The sequence below is a fragment of the Lepeophtheirus salmonis genome, chromosome 13 (assembly GCF_016086655.4).
Source record: "Lepeophtheirus salmonis chromosome 13, UVic_Lsal_1.4, whole genome shotgun sequence".
In the NCBI taxonomy this organism is placed as follows: Eukaryota; Metazoa; Arthropoda; class Copepoda; order Siphonostomatoida; family Caligidae; genus Lepeophtheirus; species Lepeophtheirus salmonis.
In genome coordinates, this window is record NC_052143.2 from 31,878,126 (window position 1) to 31,891,734 (window position 13,609).

The following is a 13,609-nucleotide window of genomic DNA, read 5'->3' on the forward strand; positions in this document are numbered from 1 at the left end:
ATGTAGTCATATTATTGGATAACTAATAATTAAATCTACATGGTAGTCTATTTTTGTTAAGATTACCAGTCCAGAATATCCAGTATTAGTAGACATTTCTAAAAAACGGGATAAAATTAATAAAGAATCTGTGAAAACTTTGGATATAGAAGAAGATTTAGCTTTTAGCATCGTGAGGGATCAAACCAATAAATATTTTATTACTTAATAACCGATAATTTCCAAAGGGTAATTGTTGGTTGTATTAAGAACTAAATATGGCTTTAATCAGAAACCCATCAAAGTTTAGAAATTTTAGAAAACCAGAAGCTACTCATAAAACTCATTTTATGGCAAGTCAACTTTATACAAGTAAAACAGTTTTGTACTATGAAAAAACTAAACTATACTAATTAAACTATCAATACTTTAGAAACATTTGTACAATTCACATTTGTTGCTTATGGGCCTGATTGGGTTTAAGTACTTTTATATACAGAAGCTCCACTTACTGATTAAAATTTTGACAAACAGTTATTTAACTATCAAAAATTGTATCAAGAAGCCGCTATGCTGCTGCAATAAAGCAGTTTCTAAGACACAAATAGTACCTTACTGAAGAGATGTTTGGGTTAGCTTTATTCAGGGTAGAGCTTCGAGTAGTAGGCTTAACTTCAGCCATAATGTACTTTGAAGTTGATATAAATAGCTCAAACAAGTATATTTATGCAGAACAATACCCAAATTGAACAAAAGTTAACTTAAGAGATAAAAAAAATTGCTTAAAATACTATAAACTAAAAATTTATATTTAATTGAATCAGGATGAAAATGTAGGTCAAACTAAATAATTTAATGCATAGAATTAGTCATATTCACTGAAATATAAAGTTTTCATGTGTTAAACCCATAAAATTTGTAGAAATTTTTTCCTTCAAAATTGAGTAAAACTTTAAACCTCTAGGGATGGCTGAATTTTTGATTATCTATATAATTTTTATATGTTAGTTATATATTAAAAAACCTCATAATAAAACAACATAGGTTTTATGATACCTTAATGATTTACCTATGGCATCCGTTGGTGTTTTGATTTTATTATTGAGATTTATTGTTTATACTTCCCTTTTTTGATATGCTACAATTTTTTTAGAGGATTTTATGTTTAATCGATTTTATTTTCATGTAAAGCCGATACTTAAAAAAAAACTAAAGTTTTTTCGTTACTGTGTGATAATGAATATTTATTCTTTAAAAAAACTAAAACTATATACTTGTAGAGTCAGTTTAATATTTAAAATTAAGATACATTGATAATAAACTAAAAAAAAGTAAAACAAAACGAATGAACTTTCTCTGCTTTTTATACTTTCTTAAAAGAAAAAAGTTGAGTCTCTTCAAAATACTTATTTTCCCAATCCATATTTCATGAACTCTCGTAGGAAAGTATTATCGAGTAAACTTTATATTCTTCAAAAGTTCCTTATGTGTATTTTTTAAAATTCTTATTTGTTAATTTGCCTTGTTATAAAACAGGTGGAATCATTTTTGATCAATGCAGTCTAAGAAAGGATGTGCTATACTACCGTCGGTCTAGTATTAAATCCTTACACCGCTTCTTCCTTACTTAAATATCCTGCGTGCATCATACTTTATTTCTACGTTTGCGATATTGTATTTATTTATCAAATGCTTAATGTTGGGGATAGCTTATCATTAGTTCTTTAGTAATTAACAGTAATGTATAATGTAGATTACAAATTACTTTTTTATACCTAATATTTACGTTTAAAAATAAGTAACGAAAGGTTAATAAAAATATTTATGAGTTATATAAGTTTATTAAAATAGACAGATATACTGACTCTCACTCAGTCCGAGTGGAACACATTTAATTGACATAATAGAATTAAAAGATGTATGAAGCAAATGTATTACAAAGTATAGTTTTAATATATGACTATATATCTTTATTACAGTTTCATAAAATGATGAGGGTGTGTAAGTAAGATCAATAATGGTAGTTTGATGTGTTATGACGAAAAAAAGAATTATTTAAATTTAATTAACTGAAGTCCTAAAGGGAAAAAATGGAAAATTATGGATTGATATCCACTAAAAATAAGAGATCTAAAAGGAGTCATTTACATTGTTGGAACAAAGTTTATCCTTCTGATTGTCTGAATGTATGAATTTATACAAACGAGTCTCTTGAAGCAATCTTTAACAAGAGTTTTTTTTGTTTTTGTTATTAATCGTATTTTGTGATTATTATAATTCAAATACATTTTCATTATATTTTCATATTTGAATTAAATATGAACGCTGGTATACACAAATGATTTTTTTGGTTTTTATTTCTGAACGTTCTAAATATTAATGTAATCATCAGTCATGAAAATATGTTACTTTTTTTCTCCAACTATTATTAATATTCTTCAAGAGAGAACAAATATGAATTGATAAAAGTATTGAGTAGTTACGAGTGAGTGTTTTCATGAAAAACAAAAAGTACTACTGAAGATTTTTTGGAGAGTTACCTTCTATATTATTAAAGTAAAATAAGTATTTTAGTAGGCGTCCAATTACTCCGGGCAGTACCGGGTAGTACAGCGAGTAAATGTTTATTTTATTTTGTAAAGTCTTGACGTTATTTTACTTCTCCTTCTTACTTATCGGCAATGCTAATGATTAAAAATACTGAGAGAGGCAGTTATACCGAATTAAAATTTTACGGACACTTTTATTCAGAATTTTTTTACATCTTTAGTTATGACATTTCCTGATTCTTCTTTTTTTACATAATCACTTTTGGTTTTTTATTATTTGGTTATTAATTCAGTTATGAGTTATAAGAACAACAAATAAGGAAAATAGCTAATACTTTTTATTCTACAATATCCTTGTTGCCAAAATAATTTTTTAATATTTGATATTAAGCGCACCTTTATTTATACATATATAAAGATACAGTGTTGCAACTAAAATTGCAAAAACATTTAATTAAATATTTATCTGCTATATTTTTAATAACGATGTTTTATTATACACCCAAACGATAGTTGTAACCGAAACAGTTTTAGTTGGATTTTATTCAATGTGACTAAGAGTAAAAAGGTCAGAGCAACATTAAAAAATGAAACATGACTGGAGTTTCTTCTCGGTGTCAGTACAAAAAAGGACGCTGAGATAGTTGGTATCTCCATCCGAGTTAAACAAAAATGGTAGCAGGTTGAAAAAATATAAAAGGTTGTTCAAGTTTTCAACTAGAAAAAGCCTCTTCAGTTGGCTAGAACATAGTTTATACACCTTTTTCTAATAATATTAATTGTTGGGAAATGTTTATTGATACACGATGTTGTTTTTATGATTCTTTGCCGATTGGTCCTATTTCGAAATTTTAGTGTTATTTTGTAGATTCCTATGAGGGAAGAACAGAGAACATGTATTTTTGAGGATATCATTAATGTTCCAAAACACCAACTCAACTTTTACTTTAACTTCTGGATTTTCCACTAATGGGACATTTGCCCTTAGAAACCTCCAATACACTTTGAGGATAGGATTTAAACTAAACTATGATCTAAAATTCAATTTAGTTTTCTATCAAAAATATATTTGATGACTTCAAAAACAGACAAAAGAAAATTTAAAAAAATCATACACTGTTTGGTAATTGATAGTTTTGAAGTAGAAAAAGCTTATTAATGTTTCTTTTGATGCATTTATCATCAAATAAACATAATATGAATATAAATCAAAAAGCTTTCAATGTTCATTCCTATTAAAAATTTAAAATACAATATAAATAACTTGATATAGATTTCTTAATACTTCATTTCTATGCAGAAAACTATTTTATATTTATGCATTTTAAAATGCAAATGTATAATATATATTTCAGTTAAAACTTTTTTTGTGTTTTTCAATTTGTTTTCATCTATTTCAGCCCCAATCAACTAAATTTAGTTTGTTTTAATTTTAACATTCTTACTGATCAAATTAATCATACCAGGACAAGCGTTATTTTTTACTTATATCTATTATGCAAGTTTTGAGAAGTTAAAAGTCATTTTTATACAGTTTTCACATGAACCATGCTGTAGAACACATAATGAGCTGTAGATTGCTAAGAAAAACTTTGTCTTAGGGGCTACCATGAGCACTAAGTACGAGAAGAGGATTGAGATAGCATCCCTATTCTGCACGAAATTGTACCAGATAGCCATCGAGGAGTAGACTGAAGCTTCGAGAAAAACAATTTACAATGTCTTCCATGCATTGAGATATTCTAAATTGTATTCGGGCTTTTTATCATTGCTCATGGATAAATTGTAAAAAAATGACAATTAAACGTACTTTTTATAGAATCAAGTTTGGACAGCTCAATGCCAATTTATGATTTGTTCGATCCTATATTCCACTAAATTTTTTATTCTAAATGTACTCCTTCACAAACTATAATATCCTTAACATAACAGCGAACAGTTTGTCACCTCTTAATAAAAGACTGTTTCCAAGACGTACTACTCTGTCATGATGGAAGCATGGAGAGAGTCCAAGTTGGGATGAGACGTGTGGCAAACATTCTTCCCTAGCCACTTTAAACTGTTTAGTCAAGAGGGTTGAGGTCATGACTGAAGGAGGGATACACTGAAACAGGACAGAAGTCAGCCGTATTGTTGCTGCAGATTTGGTGGTTTTTCTTGGATGTATGGAGCTAAAATATACTTTTTGAAGTTGTAGTCCGTCGAGATAAAGATTCGAAGCCTTCTCGACACTTATAAATGCACGAAGGAGATCACACACGCACTGCCTTTTTTGTTGTTGCTCCAATATTTTTACACTTGGAGACGTGTGATAAAAATAAAACTTGTTGCATAATTAAACCTTGTAATTGAATATAACGGGAATAAAAACGTAATTTAATAAAAGTATAAGTTTGCCCGGTGAAATCGTGAAATCATAGCATCATTGATTAATTTAATATTTTTTAGTTATTCTAACTATAGTTTAGTTTCGCTATATTGTACTACTATTATTGGAAGGGGTAATTTTACACTCTGTTTCTGAAACTGGAGAGAGTACTGATTTAAACTTCTTTATATGAATTATAGTGAAAAATTATTCAAGTGCATGAACTTGTGCCTCCTTTGGACTGTAAAACTTTTATTAATGATTTAAAAAAAAAAAGGAAGATCAATTTCAAGGATGAGACATACAGGATTACATATCGGCAAATCGTCTTCATTTTAAATGTACAACTTGGCTAAAAATTCCAGGCCTTAACAAATTATACTTTTTTTTTATTCAATATTGGCTTCTTTTTCTAATTATCATTATTATTTTTTTATTGAACGGAGTCAATTTAATTATCAAGCCATTGTTTAGCTTGAATAGTATTTTTTCTCCCATCAAGTTGAAGTGTGAAATTAAATCACAAAATAGTTTTTGATCCAGTTTTTTTTTTTTTGTAAATAACAAAAGTAGTTTTATGAGTAGTTACCATCAATAAATTATAATTTTACATAGATGAAAATAGCAAGAATGCTTTGTATATTTAGACATACGAGGTATGTATTAGATTTACAATTCCAAAGTTTTTTGAAAAATATATGAAGATTTTTTTAAATTATATATTTAAGAAAAGATAAACAAGATTAAAGTTGTATGGGGATAAACAAAACAAAAGCTATTTGGCTGCATTTAATTATAAATAATATTTTTTTAAATATTTTTATAAATATTAAAATATTATCCATACATTTTAAGGCCTAAAAATAAATGTCTACGTATAAGATAAAATAATTATTATTCACTGATAAAAAGTAAGTAATATGGGAGAAATTAATGAAAATAAATAGGTATTCATAGATTAAGATTAATGTATTAGAATATGTAAGTAAATGTTATTAATTAAAACTTTATAATGAGACTGAAAATAACTTCTTTTTTTTATAAAATGAAAAGCTCGATATGGTGTGTCATTAAAATATTTTCTAAGAAATATCTCCTAAAAGTTTAATATATCAATTAAATATTGCGTAGAATTTTTCTCACTTAAGTTAAATGAATTGAATTTAAAAGTTGTCTTTTTATTATGAATTCCATGGAATTTTATATTTAAATACTTAGTATTACATCATGTTAAAGTGTCTAGGCGTATCATCATTCACCAACTCATTAAAAAAAACGAATAAATTTTTTAGGGTATATGTAGGAATGAAACTTTTTCAGAGAACAAGAAGAAACCAGGAGCAAAGAATGTGATAATATAAATTTAAAGATCTTTTGTTTTCATCAGTTGTCATTAGCATTATTACAAATAAGGAGGGAGAAAATTTAGTACTGTTCATGAGGGGGTATAAATTTTAGCATTTATAATACCGTTAGTGTAGGGATTATAATATTTAGATAGACACATTTTACTACTTATTTATAACAACAATATAACAAAGGTAGGAGGGAGTTATTCTATATTTCTTTCAAAGAGAGAAATTTTCATCATAACGAACTAATTAATGATTTACGTAATTTAAAGAAAAAACAAAAAAGTATCCATCGTTTTTCCTTTTCTAAGCATGAAAATGTAATTTTTCATGACAAAAGTCACATTTCCAATTATAAATCACAAAAATGATTTGTTAATAGAGCTGTTCATCTATTCAACTATGTAAAAAACAGTGTTTCGATCTTGGTGTTTTGATATAAAACACAAAAATGCAACTAAAGAGAGAAAAACAGTCTAAGACTTTTTTAAATCTCCATGTCTATATATAGGACGGGTCTTGGACCCAGATACTGTATAAGTAAAGTAGTAGTATTTGAATAGATACAATGCCCAAATTGTCTTCAGCTATTCTAACTTTAAAGGATCTTAAGAAGGATCCAGGAAGTATATATATATATTTTTTTAATTATTTAGAGACCCGTGCAAACAAATTTGAACATAATTTTCCTGTCCAGTGTAGTGATATCTACAATTAGCTTTTTTTATCTGGAGTGGTTCTATAGTGTGTTTCTAAGAATCTGAGAGAAAAAAAACATGTCAAAATTTCCCTTCATGAGAATGGAACACAAAAAAAAATCCACTGTGATCCAATTTAATTGCGCAAGACACTATTCTCAAAATCACCGTTTATACACTCATCAAAAAGTACAAAACTCAGGCTTTCCAGAAGGTCCGAGGACAGTCCCAAGAGTAACAGAAAGATGAGCACGGGTTCCTGGCTTGGTTCAAGAGGTACATTTCAGCTGACCCAGGCTAATCCATGTCCATCTTTGCCAAAAACCACCCCGTCCACACCAGTACCATCTCCAGAGCCATCCATGAAAACTGAGGATACAAGAACTCCGTCCTAAGGGGGAGACATATGCCAACAGATTAAATGAAGCTCACCCGAAAGGCTGGATGTAAGAAGATCCTATCTTCCTTGAATAATACAAGAAGACATTTCCAACTCTTCTCAGATGAGAAGATATTTACTGTTGACAATAAAAGAAATAACCACAATAATAACATCATATGAGGTGAAATTTTTTACATATCTAGAATCACTGTTCTTCACATCTTAAATGAGTGCATCATTCAAGTAGGCAAAATATCACAGCTGCTGATTTTTTTAAATAATAAGCTATAAGGTGTATATTTCTATGACAAGCGGCAATAAGGTTTTTAGTACAGAATAGTATTCATGAAGAGATACTTTGAGATTTTTTTAGTCTCCATAAATGAACTTGGCTTTATTGTTTTTGTAATAATACGTTGTAATAAAAAATACAACTCTTCTAATGAATCTCAAAATGGACATAGCAGACTACTTTGAATGGGGTGAATGCCTTTTTATTTTCCAAACGAATAACTTTAATGTAACTGTTCAATAATTCTACATAAGTAATTGCAGACATGTATCAACAAAAGCTATGTCAATTAATTATACAAGGTTAAGGTAATTTTTTTTTGATGTTTGAAAATTTGGAGACTTTTCAACTTTAAGTTTAATAACATGTATATTTCTAAACATAACAAAAAAGTAGAGTTATAGCTATTTTAATTTTATTTTTCAATTTTCTTCACATAAAAGAACAATTACTTCTTAATGCTGTCGGTCTTGGAGAGAATGATCCCCTTGAGATACCGTCTAAAGACTGTAAATTTGTTGTAATAACAGTCACGCTCATTCCCTCGATTGCTCATTTCTTCACGGCAGAGATGTTCGAGAAGTGTATGACCTTGATACCAAGTGTGCCCAGGACATAAAGTTAAGCAGGTTTGAGTCAAAGCTGTTAGGGTGGGGTACATCGACTTGAACTAAAAATCTTTTTTCTTACCCGGCATTGCCGATTTTGCGTCTCAAAGCATCCTTTTCATTTCACTGCGAGCAAGCCTCTGTTTGACCAGGTAAACTGTGCTCTTGAACATTTTGAGCTATTCAGAAATCTCTGTGGGCGTTATTCCCACCTGAAGAACTGCAGATATATTGATTCAAACGTATTTCTGATCTTATTTTAGTGTCAGAATGACGTGTGATGCAGGAAAACAAACACATCATGTTCTGATGCAATTTCAAACTGTGAAATAGATTCACACAATATCACGTTATAAGAGCAATAAAAAGTGTCCAAAGTTCCTGGCAAACCCGTTACGTTGTACAACAACTGATCAAATTAAAAATTTATAATGTTTGTATTTTAGAAATATAAATAAGACTTTTTGTAAAAATAACTTATCGTATAGGTACACAATTGAGCACTTGTTTTACTATTAATTATAAGATTTGAATTTTTTCAAATTACTTGAAATTTAAAAAAAATTTAATTTTAATTTTTTGAAGTTGATTTTCTTATGTATACTAAATAACTTTTCATAAAATTATATTTTGTAAATAATGTACGACAGGAATAAAACGTTTAAAAATAAAAAACAAATTTAATTTGGAATGCAATATACTTTAATGCAGTAGTTGAATGCTTCTCAATTTTTTTACAGTACCTCGTCCTCAGAAGGCATTTGAGCAACTACCTCTTTTTTATCATTCCAAAAAAAAAAAAAGGTTGTATCTCCCAGTTAAATACAAACTAAAAATTTATACGTAAGTGACGCTACGAATTGTCCTCCCGGGTTCTAAATTTTTGATTCTTTACAATAGAGACGAGTATTAAATAATTGTATCATTTGATTTTGGGAACTATAAGCTTTTGAATGAAGTGTAGTTTGCTTCAATAAATAGGAAGCATAAAAAAATGACTTCATTGACAAAGAAAAATTCATTTACTCTAGGCCTCTGTGAATATTTAACAAAAAAAAATGTGATTTCAATTCTTGAAAGAGTTTGAAAACATATATTGTATCCATACAAGGAAATTAAGTGATGGTATAAAGGAGATCGTTGGATAAAGAAAAGGTATAGAAACTTTTTAGAGGAAAGATTTGTGGAGAAAAAGGATAGTTTCCAATTTCCTATGGACAACAGGTTAAATAACTCAAACATGTACATGAAGGTCTTACAGGATATCATCTTAGCCTGTATCAGGGAAAAAAAATTCTGGATAGAGGATATGTCTAGCAACAAGACAATACTCACACCCATAATTTAAAAACAAGTAAAAAATTATATGGAATCAACGTAGCTCGAAGGACAACGCACTCGTGAGGAATTATTATCTTAATCTTAATTTGCATAATTTTCCACCCCGGTCATTTCTCTTGAAAGTAATGTTATTGGCTTTCACACAAGGTTCCTAAGTCAGATGGAGTAATGCAAAACAGTAATGTTTACTTATATAGCTATAATTACGGGGACGTCAAAGCGACGTCCACTCCATTTTTGAAACTATTTTAACTTTTAGAATATTTGTCCTATACGACTGACCCTTTGTGACTTTTATTTTTTTGTTCCTATCTACAACTGAATAAAATTTTAAACTTTTTGGATCATTACTCCAGCAACTATAAACACAACTACCTAGAAGCCAGGGGGGACATCAAAATGACGTCCGTACATTTGAAGTTATTATTTCAATACAAAGTGCAATAGAGAACAATACTTTTTGCTTTGTAGAGTGACTGCGTAATTATTATCAGCTATTGTAATACCCTTTAAATATGAACATGAAAGAAATATTTTTGAAAGAAAAATTGGATAGCCTGTTTTATCTCATTTAATTACGAGGATGAAATTGGGATAGATAGTGACGATGAAGAATCCTTGAATTATTTTCTAAATGAAAGTATTAGACCAAGTGATACTGATACCCAAGATTCTCTAATTGACGATGATGAAAATGTACAATCAAATAGCTAGCCTCTTCAAGGTTAGATATCAATTATTTCTTTCGATTCTACCTATGTATTACAAAAAACGTATTGATATCGTGTATTATTATATGTATAAGTTTATATTATTTCCGATTACCTAGTCGATGCTGGGCTACTTTTGCTCATTTACTCATGAACAAACATTCGTTTAAGATCATGACAATGTTTTGTTTGGTAAGGATGATACTAAATCGACAATATTGTCACCCTTTCACTTACACACAGGCCATACAACTTAACTTAAATATATTATAAAGGGCACACCAGCTAAAAAAATACGGTATAAAAGTTGGGGCGGCCATATTTTTCAAAAAATATATAAAGAGATGGATACATCAGATTTGATAAAAAGTCAACTAGCTCCGATCGCCTGAAAAGTGAGAAATTTGCCATATTTTCTACCATTTGGGACCGATTTGTAGAGAACTGCCAAACTAACTATATTCTTATGTAATTGTTTACTATTGATGACCAACTCATCCCTACGAAAGAGAGATGCCGTTTGGAAAATGTATTGCAAGCCAAACCAGATAAATTTGGAATAACATTTTTGATTACTATAGATTTAAAAACGAGGTCTCTCCTTAATCAATTTCCATATCTAGTAAAGAATCAACAGTGGCCGAGCAATGAATCTGTGTCAGAACATATGGTCATGAAATTGATGCAGCCATACTTGAGAAAGGGACGTAACGTAACGTGCAACAACTTTTTCAATTATGTAAAGCTTGCAAAACGATTGGAAGCAAAATAAAGTCCATAGTAGGAACTCTCAATATGAGTCGTAGAAAAGTACCTCAGCGAATGAAAGCAAGAAAGGAGTGCTTATACTCATCTGTCATCTTTAAAAATGACAACTGCACTCTGACAGTTTATTATGGTAAATTTGTGATAAATATGATCCTTTTGAGCACCATGCATAGCAACGTTGCCATTTCTGGTATAAGCAAAAAGCTACCCGAAAAATTGCATGCTATAATGAAACAAAATTTGGAGTTGACATTCTAGATTAAATGGCTCGACAATATTCCACTAATTTTCCATTAAAACGATGGCCACTTCACGTGTTTTACAACCTTTTGGATTTTACTGGAGTCAACTCTCTTATTTTTAACAAAGAAGTTACTAGTGTAAAGATTAGCCGGCTAGAATATATTCAGACATTAATTTAAGAACTTGTTAAAAATGACACAGAACCTTTTTGCAACAAAATCGATTTAGAAATTTTTGGAAACAACGAGAGAAGAAATCACCAGTTCGAAAATAATAAAAAAAACAAGTTTATCTGTGTCATGCCCCTGAGCAAAATCAAATAAAACAAAGGATATATGCGGTCAGTGCCAAAGACTTGTATGTGGAAAATGTGTTTCGAGCACATTAAAATTATGTAAAATTTGTCGTCCGTAAATAAATTTTATTCCTTATGGAAATATGTGGTTTCTTATATTGAGAGCAAAATTAATAAATAAGCAAAAAAGTTAAGAAAGTGTTGTTCTATTTTTAGAGAAGTTAAAAAATAAATATGTTTAATTCTTGCTAAGGTTTTGATGTTCAAATACATTGTTATATTGTCAATAACAATGTATCAGTGAGTAAAAACCTAACAAATTTGTTATTTTTAGATTATATTTTAACACTGATTTAAATAAGGACGTCAAATTGACGTCCGCCGTACTCCGAGGTTGGTATATACTCGCGGTGCATCTAGTGTTAAAATTACAAAATGGTATACATAGATGTTTATAAAATACATTAAAAACCAGCAAAAATAATTGGATTTCTTATATATAAGCACCTTTGAAGAATTGGCCCAGTACACAGAACAAGGTTCTCAATATTCTGAATTAAAATTACATGAACCTACATGATCTCTAAATAATTTGAACTATACTAACTTGATTACCAATAAATCGACAAAGTGACTGCTTACGACGATTACCGATAAATCAGGCAATCGTTTAATATAAAATATTTAATCCTCCTTTTGTAAACATCATTTTTATGAAAAGATTAATGAACTTTGTAATAAGGACACACCTTAAAAGAAATATTTAATTGCATGATAAAAAGTTGAACCATCGTAATAACTACTTTATTTAATTTTTCTACGGGGTTTTAAACTATTTTAACGATTTTGTACTTCTAAATATTTATTAAAATGTTAAGAGTAGTTGTATAAATAAAGGATATCGAAGAAAAAAAAACCTAATAAAAACTAAATTAACAATAATTTGTTATTCATCTATAAATATAACAAGAAATCCTCATTTTTGATGACAACTTTATTGAAATAGTAATTATCCCTATGCAGATTTTGGGAATTAAATTAATGCACATTATTTTGAATAAGGTTTCATGTATTAAATATAATAATATTAATTACTCCTCATTTCTCAATAAAAAAAAGAATTCATGAAATTTCAAGGGGAAAAAAAGATCGACTATTAAGCAAAACCATTCAAAATTAATTTACTTAACCTCGAATAAAAATTGCTCAATATAAGAAAAAATCTGAAAGAAAGCATTATTAAGATACATAAAGAAATGCCATTTTACAATAAAAACGTATAAAATGCTGACCTTTTTTTGTTATAGCTGTTTGAAAATAAAGAAAATATATAAAGTCAAAAGAAATTATTTTGTTATCTTTCAACAATTTTTTTTTCTTGTGACAAAAAGAAAATAAGATTATCATTCTTATTTGTCTAAACGAGCTAAAGACCTTTTGTTTAAGGTAATTCGAGGATCTTGAGTCCATATAAGTTTATTTGAATAATATATGTTAAGTATTTTATACGTTTTTATTGTAACATGTAAGTTCCATAAAATCCTGCTTAACTAATTTTCTTGCCTTTGAAAAGTTTTAAATATAAAAACCTGTGCTGCCAACCATTTTTCCTATAATTGATGAAGAAGTACTATTTTTTGAAAAAAAAGACAATTTTCAAAACATTAAGAAAAATGTTCGAGGGTCTACGGTGTATTCAGAGCCCCCAAAAATGATTTTCTTCCTTCTCACATGTAAAAGCATGGAAAATAATACGAAACCTAACAAAACTCAAAAAAGTGTTTTTGGAATAAGTATTTGAAGATATTTGTTTGAACGAAATTATAATTTCTATTATTTTATTTTATTTACATTTTTTAGATGATTATTTAAAATATTTCCGACAGAAATCAGTTAGATACTTAAACCTTAACGTATCATTTGTATGAAAAAGAGTAAAACTGTGTAAAAACACAGAAAAAATGCGGTTTTCAATTTGCAAACCGAGGGTTAAAAACTATTTTTTGAAATTAGGAGAGCTTCTT